A 15,954-nucleotide genomic window follows, 5' to 3' on the forward strand; every position below is an offset into this window, starting at 1 on the left:
AGAAGCACTAGTCAAAACAAAGTTATACCAACATCAAACAGCGTATGTTTTAAGGCAAAGAGCAGCCATAAAGGAAAGAGACATTTTATAATATAAAAGTGTCGATCTACCAGAGGATATAACAATTCCACATTTGTATGCACCCAATAGCATATATATATATATATATATATATATATATATATATATATATACACAGAGAGAGAAAAAATTAAACAAAAAGGAGAAATATATTTGCAATCATACTGGGAGTAATACAATTTTCTCAGTAACTGATAGAACAAGAGGGCACAAAAACCAAGAAAGATGTAGAGTATTTGAACAGGATTAAATCTTATCTGGTACAGACTGTTGAGTGAACATTTTTGTTTCCCTGAAATCGTCACTATGGCCCCAACTGCAAACAACAGGCTCTAGGAGATGGCCAAAACTGGAGCGCAACCCCTCCTCCAGGCCTTACTGAGAGGCAGCTCAGCCACCTTTCTTGTTTCATTCCCCACAAGTGTCTATGTGGGAAAGCCAGAGAGAGGGAGACGGAGTCTTCCCAGCCGAGTCCTCAGTCTTAGGGGAGAGCAGTGTTGGAATGAGAGGGGATTTTCCTATTACTCTGCGGAGAGGGCTGCATCCCCGCCAAGTAAGGGGGGATTCCAAGAGGACAGTTTGGAAGATCCAGGTGCCCAGAATAGTTTTCACTCTCCATTTGGCTGTCTGCCCATGCTGGACTGCCCTGAGCCCACCTGAAGGTGCTGGGGGAAGACAGTAATACAGCAGGCAGTGGGGAAGTCTGTGGAGCAGACCGGACACCCTCAGTTTTGGGGTGTCCTCATAGGACCAATGGGCACAGGGAATGTGGTTGGGCTGGAGCCTTCTTGCTAATACTCCACCCAAGAGAAAGGTTGTGGTTGTAGGGACAAGGGAGGATGAAAGTGTTTGAACCAGGCCAGACTTCCCATATCAAGGAAGTGTGAGCTTGGGTAGGGAGGTGCAGTTTGCATGGGACCCACAGAAAACTCCACACGTGATTGCTACAAGAAAGCCAGCATTTGACAGTCAGTGCTAAATGAAGTAACAGCCAAAGGGGAGAACTTTGAAATCTACCATACATCTAAGTAAAAAGACACATGTCCTTTCTTTTCCCTCCAGCCCTCTGAGATGACCCTGATCCTGGAGGAGATAGAAACAGATGACACCCCTTTCCACTTTCTAAGTGTCCCAAACCTTGGGCTGGCCTGGGAGGTATCCCAGGATCCCTATTCTTTCCCTTACTTATTTTCAGGCAGTGCCCTCGACAGAGTCCCTCGACTCCCACAGTCATCCTGTCGTTCCCATCAATCCCTACCCTCATCCCCAGACAGGAAAAGCTGGAGAATAATAGGGGAAAGGGGGGCTAGAGGGCTTTAAAAGCAGGGTTGAGGGGCGCCTGGGTGGCTCAGTTGGTTAAGCGACTGCCTTCGGCTCAGGTCATGATCCTGGAGACCCGGGATCGAGTCCCGCATCGGGCTCCCTGCTCAGCAGGGAGTCTGCTTCTCCCTCTGACCCTCCTCCCTCTCATGCTCTCTGTCTCTCATTCTCTGTCTCAAATAAATAAATAAAATCTTTAAAAAAAATAAAATAAAAGCAGGGTTGATAGCCTCTCTGCTAGACGGTTATTTTAAAAGTCAAGATCCACCTGACACTTGGGCCTGCCCACCCAGAAGGGTGGCATTTTTTTAAAGATTTTATTTATTTGAGAGAGAGAGAGAAAACAAGTAGAGGGGGAGGGGAAGAAGGAGAGGGAGAAGCAGACTCCCTGCTGAGCAGGGAGCCTTACAACGTGGGGCTGGATGTGGGGATCGACCCCAGGACCCTGAGATCATGACCTGAGCCAAAGGCAGATGCTTAACCAACTAAGACACCCATGTGTCCCCAGAAGGGTGGCTTTTAAATGAAAGCAGGAACCATCCACCTTCATTTTGTGAGTAGGGGCTGTGGTCTCCGTGGGCTGTTAGGATCCTCTGTCCATCTCTCTAGGCAAGAGAAGGATGTTTCCCCTGCAGAGCTAGAGTCCCCAAAGGGTGATTCACAGCAAAGTACCGGCCTTAGGCCTCATTGTTATTACTATGATTGCTATTATCAATACTGCCACTTACTGAGTTGTATCTAGGTGTCACAAATTGTACTAAGCCCTGTGTATGCATTCACTTATTTACTCTTGGTTTTCACATTTTATGAAATTGAGGACTTTGAAGCTGGAGAGGGTAAAGGCACTTAGTTAAGTGACATAGCTGGTAAGTGAGGAAGCCAGGAATCCATCCCAGGTCAGTCTGGCTCTGGAGCCCACTCGTAACCTCAGCATTATGCCCTCCCCTAGTGCTGAGGGGAAAAATATACTTGCAACTTGGGATGAGCTGAGAACTACCAGAAGTATCACTTGCAGTGTCTGAAGGTGAGGTTCTCCCATAACAACATAGGGCAAATAATTTAGAATGAGTCTTAATTTCAAAATGTTACAGCAAACGCAGGTCCTTCTTTTCCTACATTTGGTTTAAGTCTTGGCTCTCCAAAATAACCTTGAACACATCAACTGAAGAAACTGTGAAAGCCCAAAATAGAAAAAGGCCACTCAAGACCTCATAAAAGTTAAAGTTTAGAATACATTTTTTCACTGTCTTAAAAATACTTTACTTCAATAACACCTTGTGGTGAGAATGGAATCTGGCAGCAAGAGCAGACTCCGGGAAGAGGCTTTTGAGCTGTTATCCTGGAAAGTGAGTTTGTGTGGGACCAAACCCCTAGGAAGTTCTCTTCCTCTGGCTCTCACAAAACAAGGTCAACTGCCCCAATTTTTATAAATATGAAGCCGATCTCTGACTAGAGCCCAACTCACTGCCCAGACAATTTTAAAACTTGATCTAAATAAAGCACCCGGGGGCAATTTTTTGCCTCTGGAGTTGTTAATGCTTCTCCTGAATGGTGGGCTCCCATCCCCAGTTTTGTTTACTGATTGTGCTTATTATTTGTGTTTTTATTCTTTGGACTTAGCTCTGTTCAGCTAGACCCAGAATCCAGTTTATCTTCCTTGAGTAAGAACAACCTGTGCCTCCTCTAACTCAAATTAAAAGTCTGTTTATTGATCATTCTACCCCGATTCTATGCCAGCTCTTTAACAAGTTGTGAAAACCCTGGATTCTCAGATGAACATTTGACATAAGGAACAGATGGGCTTTCAAAAGCAATTCTACCACAGGTCACTGCCATAATTTCTGCCCTGCAGTGGCAAGAATAATATCAAATTGTCTGCAACTTTTATTGACCTTTCCTCAGTCTGGGCCATGGACGAATTGATTTTGGTGCTGCTATTCTACTTCATGGGTCAGAGAGGGGCGGGGGGGTGGTGTGCAGGTTTCCTGAGGGCTGATCCAGGCTGAATTCTGACACCAGTACTTTTCCACTCATTAAAAAAAAAAAAAATCTGATACTATTTTTTTTTAAGATTATTTATTTATTTATTTGAAAGAGAGAGAATGAGGAGAGAGAGAGCACATGAGAGGGGGGAGGGTCAGAGGGAGAAGCAGACTCCCCGCTGAGCAGGGAGCCTGATGCGGGGCTCGATCCTGGGACTCCAGGATCAGGACCTGAGCCGAAGGCAGCCGCTCAACCAACTGAGCCACCCAGGCGCCCCTGATACTATTTTTGGATGGGCTGGTTGCATAGCTCCTTGCTATTAAAAAAAAAAAAAAAAAAAAAGGAAGGAAGGAAGGAAGATATTCTTTTTTACTCTGATGATAGGGCTTTATTTTCCTGGACAAAGAATGGTTTGTATATACAACAGACTCTGCTAGCCAATTATGGATAGAAAGAAGGGCTACAAGATCAAAACCTTGAACACTGAAATGATTACCTGGGTAGCTATTCCCATGTTATTCCCAAGCTCATAAATAAGGAGACAACCACATTGTCCAAAATGTGACTCTCCAAATTTGCTTGTACAGAAACCCTTTGTGGTTACTGCAAGTTCCTTTTCTGCTGTGAAGTGGGAATCGATGTAGTAAGTGGCCCACGGGCTCTCTTACTAAATTTTGGTGAGCTGTGTTAAAACAAAAACAGTTTGAAAGTTGAGAGCCTCGGACCTTACTCAGCCACCAATAAAGATTGGCAGCTGCACCCCAAGCACTTGCCAAAAATTACAATTCCAAGTTCACTGTCACTGAAAAGGAACTTGGAGTTGTTTAAAATCCATGCGGTCCAGCATCTAGGTTAAGCTGGATTAGCAGACAGCTAGCTGTCTGAGCTGAACTAGATACTGCCCCATCGCCTGCACCCACCTGAGTTCCAGCAGAATTACTATTACTATATATTGTGCTTTACTACATATTGTACTTCACTATATCATATGTTATATATAATATATACATATTTTACTATATATTGTGCCAACTTTTACATGGCAAAATAGAGCCCTCTATGTGTTGTTTGGGTTCATTATATACATGTTTGTATTATTTATGACATCACACATCATGTGGCTCATCCATAGTGGGAATGTATTCTAGATTCATCTGCCCTCACATTCAATCAATTTATCTTCTCTTTCTAATATTTCACATATCCTGGAAAACCTTTCTACTAGGTATCCAGAGTCTGGGGTCTTGACACTTAGTGGGCACAAATATTTGTTTAAAGAATTTAAAGTGGAGTACAAATAAATTATAACTATAAAGGGTATAAGTGAAATTATAAATGTGGAGTATAACTGAAGTGAAAACATTCATTTCTCCCTTACTTGGGTTCCCTCAACACTCATATGTAAAGTTGTTGCTCATCCCGTGTATACTCATCATTTAGGAAGAACCTGCTCTTGTGCTTTCATGAGAGCATGGCTCCTTTATCTAATTCCACTACTCACTCCTTGAAGGCAGAAAGCACAGCATTTACTTCTGTGTACTTTGAACAGTGCTCTGCACACAATAGGTGCTCAATAAATGCAAATTAAATGAATGAATGACCCCTGGCCTGGATGTGTGATCCATGTTTTGGGGAGTGAAGGGGTCATTACCCCATAATGCGGTGTTATTATCTAGAGCCAATAGTACTACTTGGGGTATCATTTCTATCTTAATAGCTTGTTCACCTTAGGTCATACTGCCCACAGTGGCGATGGTAAGACCTCGCTTTTTCCTCCTCGGCACCTATTGTAGACATCTGTTCCTTTTGCTTGCCCAGCATCCACTCCTCCTTCTGCCCTTAATGCCATCATGATTTTTCTTTGGAGAATGAATTCTCCCCCACTCTCAGTGCATGTGGTTCAGTTGGTGTATAGGCACAAGGCCCAGGCCTGGCCAATCAGAGCAGTCTATCCCCCTGGCCACAGTGACTGGTCCTAGGATGAAGTCATGACCAAAGCCATTACTGAACAACTCAATTCCAGGAATTTGTTTTGGAACTGTTGGACACAGAAGTTCTCTTTTTCTTGTTGGACTTACCAAGACAATAGGATATAAACCTATAGCCATTGAAACTACTCTGTTGGAAAAACTTATTTAAATGAACACACACACACACACACACACACAAAATATAAATGAACAAACACTGAGTATATAGGAGCCAAGAGAGGAATACAAAATGAGTCTTGGGGTGCCTGGCTGGCTCAGTCAGTGGAGCATGCAACTCTTGATCTCAGGATTGTGAGTTCGAGTCCCACGTAGGTTGTAGAGATTACTCAAAAATAAAATCTTTAAAACAAAACATAAAAAACAAAATGAGTCTTGATGACAGTGGGCACTGGATCCAGCTGTGCCTGAACACCAATCTGAATTGAATTTTCTGTCAGTGCAATGAAAATAGTTCAAACTAACACAGCATTCTATTCTCATTATATGGTCTCTTCCTAGGCCACGTTTAAGTTCTAAGGGTCATAATCAGAGGCTTTGTGCTTACAGAACAACACTAGGACTGGGAGCTAAAATATTTGTGTAAACTTATCCCAAGTCTACCATGGTTCAATTAAGAATAATTTAAAACTCCAAAGCCAAGGGGGAAGTATAGAACACTAAGCTGAGTGAGAGGAGTTCTAGACACAGATGTTTAAGCATGGCAAGCAGGGCTGTTAAGAGCTGTTCAAGGTGGCAAAGGGGCCAGTGCTGTTTTTAAGACAAAGTGCGGTAAAGAGAGGAGACTGCCAGGAATCGGGAAACTAACTACAGGGACCGACTGAGGAATATCTAAGAATAGTCTTACTTCCTTTAGTCTAGGTGATGTTTCCACTTCTTTCACCCACTAATAACCCATTACTATTTCTCCAACACAAGTAACAACCTAGGTCTCACCCAGGCCCCAGGAAAAAGACAGAAATAACCTTCTGGCCATTGTGGGAGTTCTTTTTTGGAGGAGAGTGAGATGGGGAAAGTAATCCTTCCCTAGGAACTGATCACAGAGACCTGCTAAGCCCAGATGGATACAGAGGACTTCTACAGGCCAAGAGCCCAGTTCTCTCTTCTTTAGGTCAGTTCTTTCTCGGCTCTTCACCCTCCAGGTTTTGTCCAAAGATCTCTGCTAGCTCTTGCAGGCAAGGTTTATGTTGAATGGGTTCCAGTGGTGAGGTCATCCTAATGGAAGGTTTCCATATATGACATGCCTCTGCGGCTGCGCCCAAGAGCATTCCCAAGGCCCTTTCACTGATGCTGTCCAAGAATAAGATCTTGGCCGAATTCCCACATTGAAGGGGCAGGGGAGCTTTGGGTTCTGAAAATAGCAGGCATTGTCCTTTTTGTCCAATTATAAAAGCAATATTGTTCTCTGTAGAATATTTGGAAAATTGAAAAAAAGTATAGAAGGGGAAAAAAAAGAATAATCACACCATAATTCCATCATCTACAGATAACTAATATTCAAATTTAGATGTGCTTCTTTCTCATAGTTTTATGAATACATGTATCTACGTATATTTCAGGAAGGCAGTGTTGCATTGTGGTAAGAGTGTGGGTTTGGAAGTCTGACACCACTCATTCAGAGTTCTGTGGTCTTTGGCAACTCATCTCTTCAAGTCTTAACTCCTTCAACAATAAAGTTTGCTAATTTTTAAATTAGTGTAGCACCAGTATGGTATTATTTTAACTTACAAGTTTATAATAAGAGCTATCTGGTAATAAAATTTCCCCCAACATTCATCTTCTTTCAATTTTTAAAAAATGGTTATTTACTTATTCCAGATTATTTTTAGAATAATATTTCCAAGTTAAAAAAAATGAGGGGTGCCTGGATGGCCCAGTTGGTTAAGCATCTGACTCTTGATCTCAGCTCAGGTCTTGACCTCAGGGTGGTGAGTTCAAGCCCCGCATTGAGCTCCATGCTGGGCATGGAGCCTGCTTTAAAAAAATGAGATTTTTGTTGACTTGCATTTAAATTTATGGATCAAGTAAAAAAGAATTAACATCTTTAAAGCACTAAGTCTTCCCCTCATGGAATATCGCATATCTGCCTACCCGTTTATTTTCTTCATGTCCTTCTGTAAAGCTCAGTTTTCTTCCTGTTAAGTCTTGCACATTTCCTGTTCATTTTGTTCCAAGGTATTTTATAGTTTTGGTTGCTAGGATGAATGAGATTTTTTTCCCCCAACTGCAACTGGTTGTTTCTTTCTTTCTTTCTTTCTTTCTTTTTTTTTAAGATTTATTTGAGAGAGAGAGAGCGAGTGAGCATGAGGCACAAGTGGGAGGAAGGGGAAGAGGGAGAGAGAGAGGGAGAAGCAGACTCCCTGCTAAGCAGGGAGCCCAACACAGGGCGATCCCAGGTCCCTGAGATCATGACCTGAGCTGAAGGCAGACACTCGACCAACTGTGCCACCCAGGCACCCCTAACTGGTTGTTTCTTGAACTAGGAAAGCTATTTCAGAAGTTTTATATATGTCTTTTAGTGGACAACTGCTGCTCTTTATTAGGTCTACCCATTTTTCAGGATTGATTATCTCTAGATTTCTAGGCAGATACTTAGTTTGCAACCAAAAACTGTGTCTCCTTTCCAACAGTAAACTCTTTATCCACTTCATTACATTGGCTAGATTATTCTTTCAGGACACTGTGAGATAATAGTGGTTAGAAAGGGTCTGCCTTATCCCTGACATTATTTCTTTGTTAAGAATGATGCATGTTGGGGGCGCTTGGGTGGCTCAGTTGGTTAAGCATCTGCCTTTGGCTCAGGTCGTGATCCTGGGGTCCTGGGATCAGCCCGCATCGGGCTCCCTGCTCAGTGGGGAGTCTGCTTCTTCCTCTCCCTCTGCTCCTCCCCTTCCCTGCTTATTCATACTCGCTCTCAAATAAATAAAATCTTAAAAAGAATGATGCATACTGAAAGCGTTGAATCACTATTGTACACAATATTGTACACCTGAAAATAATGTAACACTTAACAATGAGTTAACTCCAATAGAATAAAAAAAAAAGAATGATGCTGGGTGTTCTTTCAGATTTATCATGTTAATGAACCTTCTTTTCCCCCCTAATTTATTAGGGGAGTTTCAAAAATAAAGAACAAATGTTCTTTATTAGGTAGAGACTCTTAGGTCTGCTTTTTTCCTTTGACCTACTTCTGCAAAATATGATATTAGCAGATTTCTTTTATGGGGCCATTGTTACATTCTCAACAAACTCACCAAATGCATCAGGGCTCTGGAGCTGGGCAGACATGGGTTGCCATCCTAGCCTACCACTTACTACCTGAGCATCATGAGCAAGTACTAATATGTTGTTTTTTTTTTTTTTAAGATTTTGTTCATTTATTTGACAGAGAGAGACACAGTGAGAGAGGGAACACAAGCAGAGGAAGAGGGAGAGGGAGAAGCAGGCTTCCCGCTGAGCAGGGAGCCCGATGCAGGGCTTGATCCCAGGACCCCATGACCATGTCCTGAGCCTAAGGCAGATGCTTAACAACTAAGCCACCCAGGGGCCCCGAAAGTACTAATATGTTCTAAGTTCTAATGCATCATGGCATGGACAACAAATGCTGGTAGTTAATGTTCCTTTACTATATTGATAAATTTGTTAGTGCTTTATTTAGGATTTATGCATCTCTATTACTGAGCTTGGTGTGAAGTGTATGTATGTGTGTGTCCACATGATTTATTAGGTTGTGTTCATAAAAATGAGTTATGTTGGTTTTCTTATTTTCCTATGCTCTACAACAGTTAAAACAGTAAGAGGTATTTATAGACCAAAGTCCACAGCAGCACTACTCACAAGAACTGAGAATGGAGCCAACCTAAGTGCCGATCAATGGATGAGTAGATAAACAAAATGTGATATATACATACAATGGAATATTATTCAGCCTCAAAAAGGAAGGAAATTCTGACACATGCTACAACACAGATGAACCTTGAGGATGTTATGGTAACCAAAACAAACCAGTTACAAAAAAGACAAATATTGTATGATTCCATCTATATGAGGTATCAAAAGAAGTCAAATGCATTAAGACAGAAAATAGAAGGGTAGTGACCCTGGGGTGGGGGGGTGGGGGAAAGGAGAGATGTTCAATGGGTACAGAGTTTTAGTTTTGAAGATATAAAAGTTCTGGAGATCTGTTTCACAAGAATATGAGTATACACTATATAACACTACTCAACTGTACACTTAAAAATGGTTAAGATGGCAAATTTTATGTTATGTGATTTTTTTTGCCACAATAATTACTTTAAATGTAAATGGACAAAATTCTCCCGTCAAAAGACATAGAGTGGCTGAATGGATAAAAAGATAAGATCCTTCCATATGCTGCCTACAACAGACTCACTTCAGATGTAAGGACATACACAGATTGAAAATGAAGGGATAAAAAGAGATGTGCCATGCCAATGGAAACCAAAAGAACGCTGCTGTAGTGATACTTATATCAGACAAAATGACTTTAAAACAAAGACTGTAAAAAAAAACAACAAAGACTGTAATAAGAGATAAAGAAGGGCATTACATAATGATAAAGGGGTCAATCCAACAAGAGACTATAACATATGTAAATATTCATGTCAGCAACATGGGAGCATCTAAATATATAAAGCAAATATTAACACACCTCACAAAGAGAAATAGTAGTAAATACAATAATAGTAGAGGACTTTAATACACACTCACATAAAATCCAGACAGAATATCAATAAGGAAACATCAGCTTTAAACAAAACTTAGACCAGATGAACTTAACAGATATATGCAGAACATTCCATCCCAAAGCAACAGAATACACATTCTTCTCAAGTGTATATGGAATACTCTCCAGGATAGATTATATATTAGGCCACAAAACAAGTCTTCACAAATTTAAAAAGACTGAAATCATACCAAGCATCTTCCAACCACAATGGTATGAAACTAGAAACCAATTACAAGAAGACAACTAGAAAATTCACGAATACGTGGAGATTAAACAACATGCTGCTGAAAAACCAATGGATCAATGAAGAAATCAAAAGCAAAATCAAAATACACCTTGAGACAAATGGAAATACAACATACCAAAACTTATGGGATGCAGCAAAAGCAGTTATTAGAGGGAAGTTCACAGTGGTAAAATGCCTATGTTAAGAAACAAGAAAAATCTCACACAACCTAACTTTAGACCTCAAGGAACTAGAAAAAGAAGACAAATGAAGTCCAAAGTTACTAGAAAAAAGAAAATAAACGTCAGAGCAGAAATAGAGAATAAAAAGATATAGGAAAAAAAAAATCAATGAAACCAAGAGCTTTTTTTTAAAAAAGGTAAACAAAACTGACAAACCCCTAGCTAGAGTCATCAAGGAAAAAAGAGAAAAGACTCAAATAAATAAAATCAGAATTGAAAGAGGAGATGTTACAACTTCTACCACAGAAATACAAATGATCACAAGAGACTACTACAATTACCTATCAACAAATTGGACAACGTAAAAGAAATGGATAAATTCCTAGAAACATACACTCTTCAAAGACTGAATCATGAATAGAAAATCTCAACAGACTAATTACTAGGAAGGAGATTGAATCAGTAATTTAAACACTACCTACAAACAAAATTCCAGGATAAAATAGCTTCACTGGTAAGTTCTACCAAACCTTCAAAGAATTAATACCAATTCTTTTCAAATTCTTCCAAAAAAACAGAATAGGGGGGAACATTTTCAAACTTACTTTACAAAGGCCAGCATTACCTGATATCAAAACCAGACAAGGACACCACAAGAAAGGAAAATTAAAGGCCAATTTCCTGATAAACCTAGATGCAAAAATCCTAAACAAAATATTATCAAAGTGAATTCAACAATACATTAAAAGGATCATACACCATGGTCAAGTAGGATTTATTCCAGGGATGTTAAGAAAATGGAACCCTTGTGCACTGTTGGAGGGAATATAAGTTGGTGCAGCCACTTCTGAAGAAAATGAAAACACTAGCTCAAAAAGATATATGCACCCACCATGTTCACTGCAGCATTATTTACGATAGCCAACATATGGAAACAACCTAAATGTCGACTGATGGATGAATAGATTAAAAAATTGTGATAGAGGGCGCCTGGGTGGCTCAGTTGGTTAAGCGACTGCCTTCGGCTCAGGTCATGATCCTGGAGTCCCTGGATCGAGTCCCGCATCGGGCTCCCTGCTCGGCAGGGAGTCTGCTTCTCCCTCTGACCCTCCCCCCTCTCATGTACTCGCTCTCTCTCATTCTCTCTCTCTCAAATAAAATCTTTAAAAAAAAATTGTGATAGATACATATCTATCACACATATATTGTGATATATGTATATATATATGCATGCAATGGTATATTATTCAGCCATAAGACAGAATTTTAAAATTGTTTATATATATATATGTAATCACATACATGTTGTGAGATACGCATGTGCATGCACATGTACACAATGGATTATTTTTCAGCCATTAAAAAGAATGAAATCTTGCCATTTAACAACATGGATGGACCTTGAGGGTATTATGCTAAGGGGAATAAGTCTGACAGAGAGAGACAAATACCATATGATCTCACGTATATGTAGAATCTTAATAAACAGAACAAGCTCATAGGTACAGAGAACAGATTCATGGCTGCCAGAGGAGGATGGGGGTGGGTGAAATGGGTAAAGGGGGTCAACAGGTATAAACTTCCAAAATAAGTAAGTCATGGGCATATAATGTACAATCTGGCAACTATAATTAATCATACTGTCACTACAAGGAAAAACTGTAACTATGTATATAGTGCTGGATGTTAACTAGACTTATTGTGATCATTCTGCAATATATACAAATATCAAATAATGATGTGGTACACTTGAAATTAATATACTGTTATATGTCAATTATACGCAATATAAATAAATACATACATACTTACATACAATCAGAATGGTGATATGATAAAGAAAATGGTATGAGAATTACCTGTTCCTTGAAAGTTTGAAAGAACTCATTCAGAAAAGCATATGGAGATAACACTCATATGCTTTCTTCCATTTCTTCATTGATTATTGATCTTTCAGGTCTTCCACTTAGCTTAAGATAATTAAGAGAATTTTGGTTTCATTCACACATATAATTTTTTTTCCCAGAAAATCTCCTATTTCACCAAGGAGCAAATTCATTAGCCTACTTACATGTAGTACTTTCTTATACATTTGTTGTATCCCCTTGTTCATTTCTAATTTTGGATATGTTTTTCTTTTTCCTCTTTGACTACTTTATTCCTTTTTCAAAAAATGATATTATGAATTTATCTACTCTATTTTAAAATTCAATAATTTCTACTTTAATACATGTTTCTTTCCTCCTGGCTTTCCTACTATATATTTTGTTCTTTTTTTCTAATTTGAGTCAAATGCTTAATTCATTTTTTAGTCTTTCTCATTAAATAGTTAAAGCATTTAAAGTTCTAAATTTCGGGGCACCTGGGTGGCTCAGTTGTTGAGCGTCTGCCTTCGGCTCGGGTCATGATCCCAGGGTCCTGGGATTGAGCCCCACGTCAGGCTCCCTGCTCAGTGGGGGGCCTGCTTCTCCCTCTCCCTCTGCCCCTGCTCGTGTTCCCTCTTTAGCTGTCCCTCTCTCTGTCAAATAAATAATAAAAAAAATAAAGTTCTAAGTTTCCTTCTTTGTACAGCTTGTAGAAATTCCAGATGTTTAGTCTGTGATATTGCATTATCATTCATCTCTGAATAAGTAAATAGGCAGTTTTTAGCTTCTCATATGCTTTCCTTCTTTTACCTTCTAAGAGGTAATCGTCTATGACTAACTTGTTAATTTTTAAATTGTACAATCTTTAAAATCATTATTCAAAATGTGTGCACATTTACCATTCTATTCCCCACTGCCAGAACCCCAGAGATTTCCCACTTATTAGCTGGATGACTTTGGACGAGTCTGTGCCTTTATTCCTATCTTTTTGAGTGTCAGGCACTGTTCTGGGAGCCGAGAACACAAGAGTGAACAAGACCAAGTTGTTGTTTTCAAGGAGTATACTTTGGATACAGAAGCTAGGGATAAACAGTATGATTTTAGCTAATGACAGTGTTATTCGGAGAGTAAAAAGGAGGTGTGGTAGAGTGATGGGGTGTCAGGGAAGAGCACTGTCAGCGGCCACCTCCCATGAACTCATCTTGGTCATTAGCCCAGAAAACCTCTCCCGAGCCATTTGGCACCACTCCTCTCCCCTTGTTTTAAACTGTTGCCTTCCTTGGCTTCTGTGATAAGATAGTGGTGCCATTGTCCCCTGGTCTCCTCCTGCCTCTCGGAACTCCCCCCTTTCAGCCTCCATCACATCTTCTCTTGACTATCCACTGAATGAGCCTGTTGGGCAGGATAACCATCTGTCCTGGCAGTTGGAAGAGAGCCCAACTGCTGGATCCCTCTGCTGAGAGCGCTTGCTCACATTCAGACCTTTGGCACAAGGTGACCCTGCGGTGGCAGCACAGGCCCAAAGAGCAACATCGGAGGCAAGGCGTTAAGATGGCTTCCCACAAAGTGGAGATAGAGCTTCTCAATCAGGACACAGGTCCAGCTGGCTTCCTTACACACAATTCAACACCAAGGACTCGATTTCAAGAAGGGCTAAGCCAAAGAAAGTAAGGAAGTGCCATGCTGACTGAAAGGCACTCAACATAGTGCTGGAAAACAAGCATGAGTCCTACCCTTACAGAATTTACATGATTGTTCAGACCCGACCCACGTAAGAAGACAATGAGAAAACACTGCAAAATGGCAAAAAACAACTCATTAAGCTATGGGAAACTGCCTAAAAGTGGCACTGGAGTTCAAAGAAGGAAGCCCCCAGAGTGAACTTACAGGTGAGAGAAAGCACCAGAGGAGGTGAAACTTGAGCTAAACCCTAAGGGAAGCAGGTGTGGTCACCAAAGAAGGACACAAGGGCCCGTGGTTGTGCATTGCAACCGGGCTGGATTCGGGATCTAACAGGCACAGTGAATGATACGTATGGCCCGCTCCTAACCCCAAGTAGGCTAAGGTTAACAAAAAACTCAACCCTGGGTTAAGGAGTGGCGACTTTGTGAAGAGGGTCAAAGTTCTCTTCCTCTTCTTTCATCTCAAAAACTAGTTGGAACAATAAGAGTGGGAGGTTCAAAGAGGAGTGGGATGGAATCAAGAGATAAAAGATACGGTGCAATCTCTTTGGGTCCTGGCTCTGCTCTCGGTCTCAGGGGAAATGAATAGAAATTTGGACTGTTTCTTCTGGTTCTTGAGATTCTCAGTTTTCCAGCTCAGGATATCAGAACAGACCAGGTAAGATATTTGGAGCTGAGGCCCAGCTAGTGATAAAGAAGGTGGATCTGCCTCAAGAGTCTTGTAGCCGGAAGGTGGGTGCTGTAAAAGTCTAGTAGGTAGGAGCAATGGCACCTCATCTCTAGCATTTCCAGAGATACAAATAACAGGTGCCTTCAATCTTTATAGCATTTTACAACTCTCACAGTTGCACATGGATTTCATTTTGTCCTCATTTGAGGTAGGCATATCAGACAGATCCCATTTTACAGATTTTTAAAGAAGTTTGGGAAGTTAAGTGACTTGTGGGTGAATAAACAGCTGGGCCTAAAAGCAAAGTCTTACATGTTCAATCTGGCACTTCCTCTCTAGAGGATAATGTTCCTGTGGTCCTGATCCAAACAGGCTTTCTCAGTGCCCCAGGCAAAGCTCCTCACAAAACAAAGTGAGCCTTGACTCAGAAATTCCACCCGTGGTCACAAACTGGTCTCCAAACCCAGGCGGGGTTAAAACACTGAGATACGGGGGTCGGGAGAGAGGGGTCAGGAGGCACAATACCAACCGACAAACTGTTTTCTAGGGAAAAACTGGTCTGTTCCAAAAACTGTTCTCAAAAGCTATTGAAACAGCCCAACATTGTGGGATTCACTGGGCTTTCACGTCATTCATGCTTTGCTCTCGGGTTTCCGTTCCTCCCAACCCCCACATGAAAAATTTTTCCTTCCCCTGGGGCAACTGAAACCCAGAAGAAGTGATCAGCAGACAAAGGGGATAGGCACCATCATTTTAAAATCAGGGGTGCCAGAATCAAAGTTGAAACCCTCGCCTCTCAAGCAACAAATATCCACCACACTAGCCCCACTAGGGAGTGCTTCTCCCCATGCTGCCTTTTAAAGTGTCTGTTACCCGAGAAAGCAAAATAAAGGCTTACGTGGTTTCTTCTTCCTCTTTGGTGGCATTTAACTGGACTATGTGAAAGTGATCATCTGAAGAAACCTAGCAGCTGCCCCAGAGTCTCTCTGTACCCGGCCCATGGCACTTTGGAAGGTCTGTGCCTCTGAAGCCAACTGGGATGCAGCCAGACGAGTAAGCCTCTCTCTCCACTCAGCCCAGACCAGTAAGCATGGTGCTCCTGTGGCTTGGGAAGGCAGAAAGGCTTTCAGGAGCCCAGGGATCGGTCTCTTTACTGAGCAGTTGCTACTCTTTCGGTATAAGCTGCTTCATGTTTCATGGTCTGATT

The sequence above is a fragment of the Mirounga leonina genome, unplaced genomic scaffold (assembly GCF_011800145.1).
Source record: "Mirounga leonina isolate KUSES-001 unplaced genomic scaffold, KU_Mleo_1.0 Mir_125, whole genome shotgun sequence".
NCBI lineage: Eukaryota > Metazoa > Chordata > Mammalia > Carnivora > Phocidae > Mirounga > Mirounga leonina.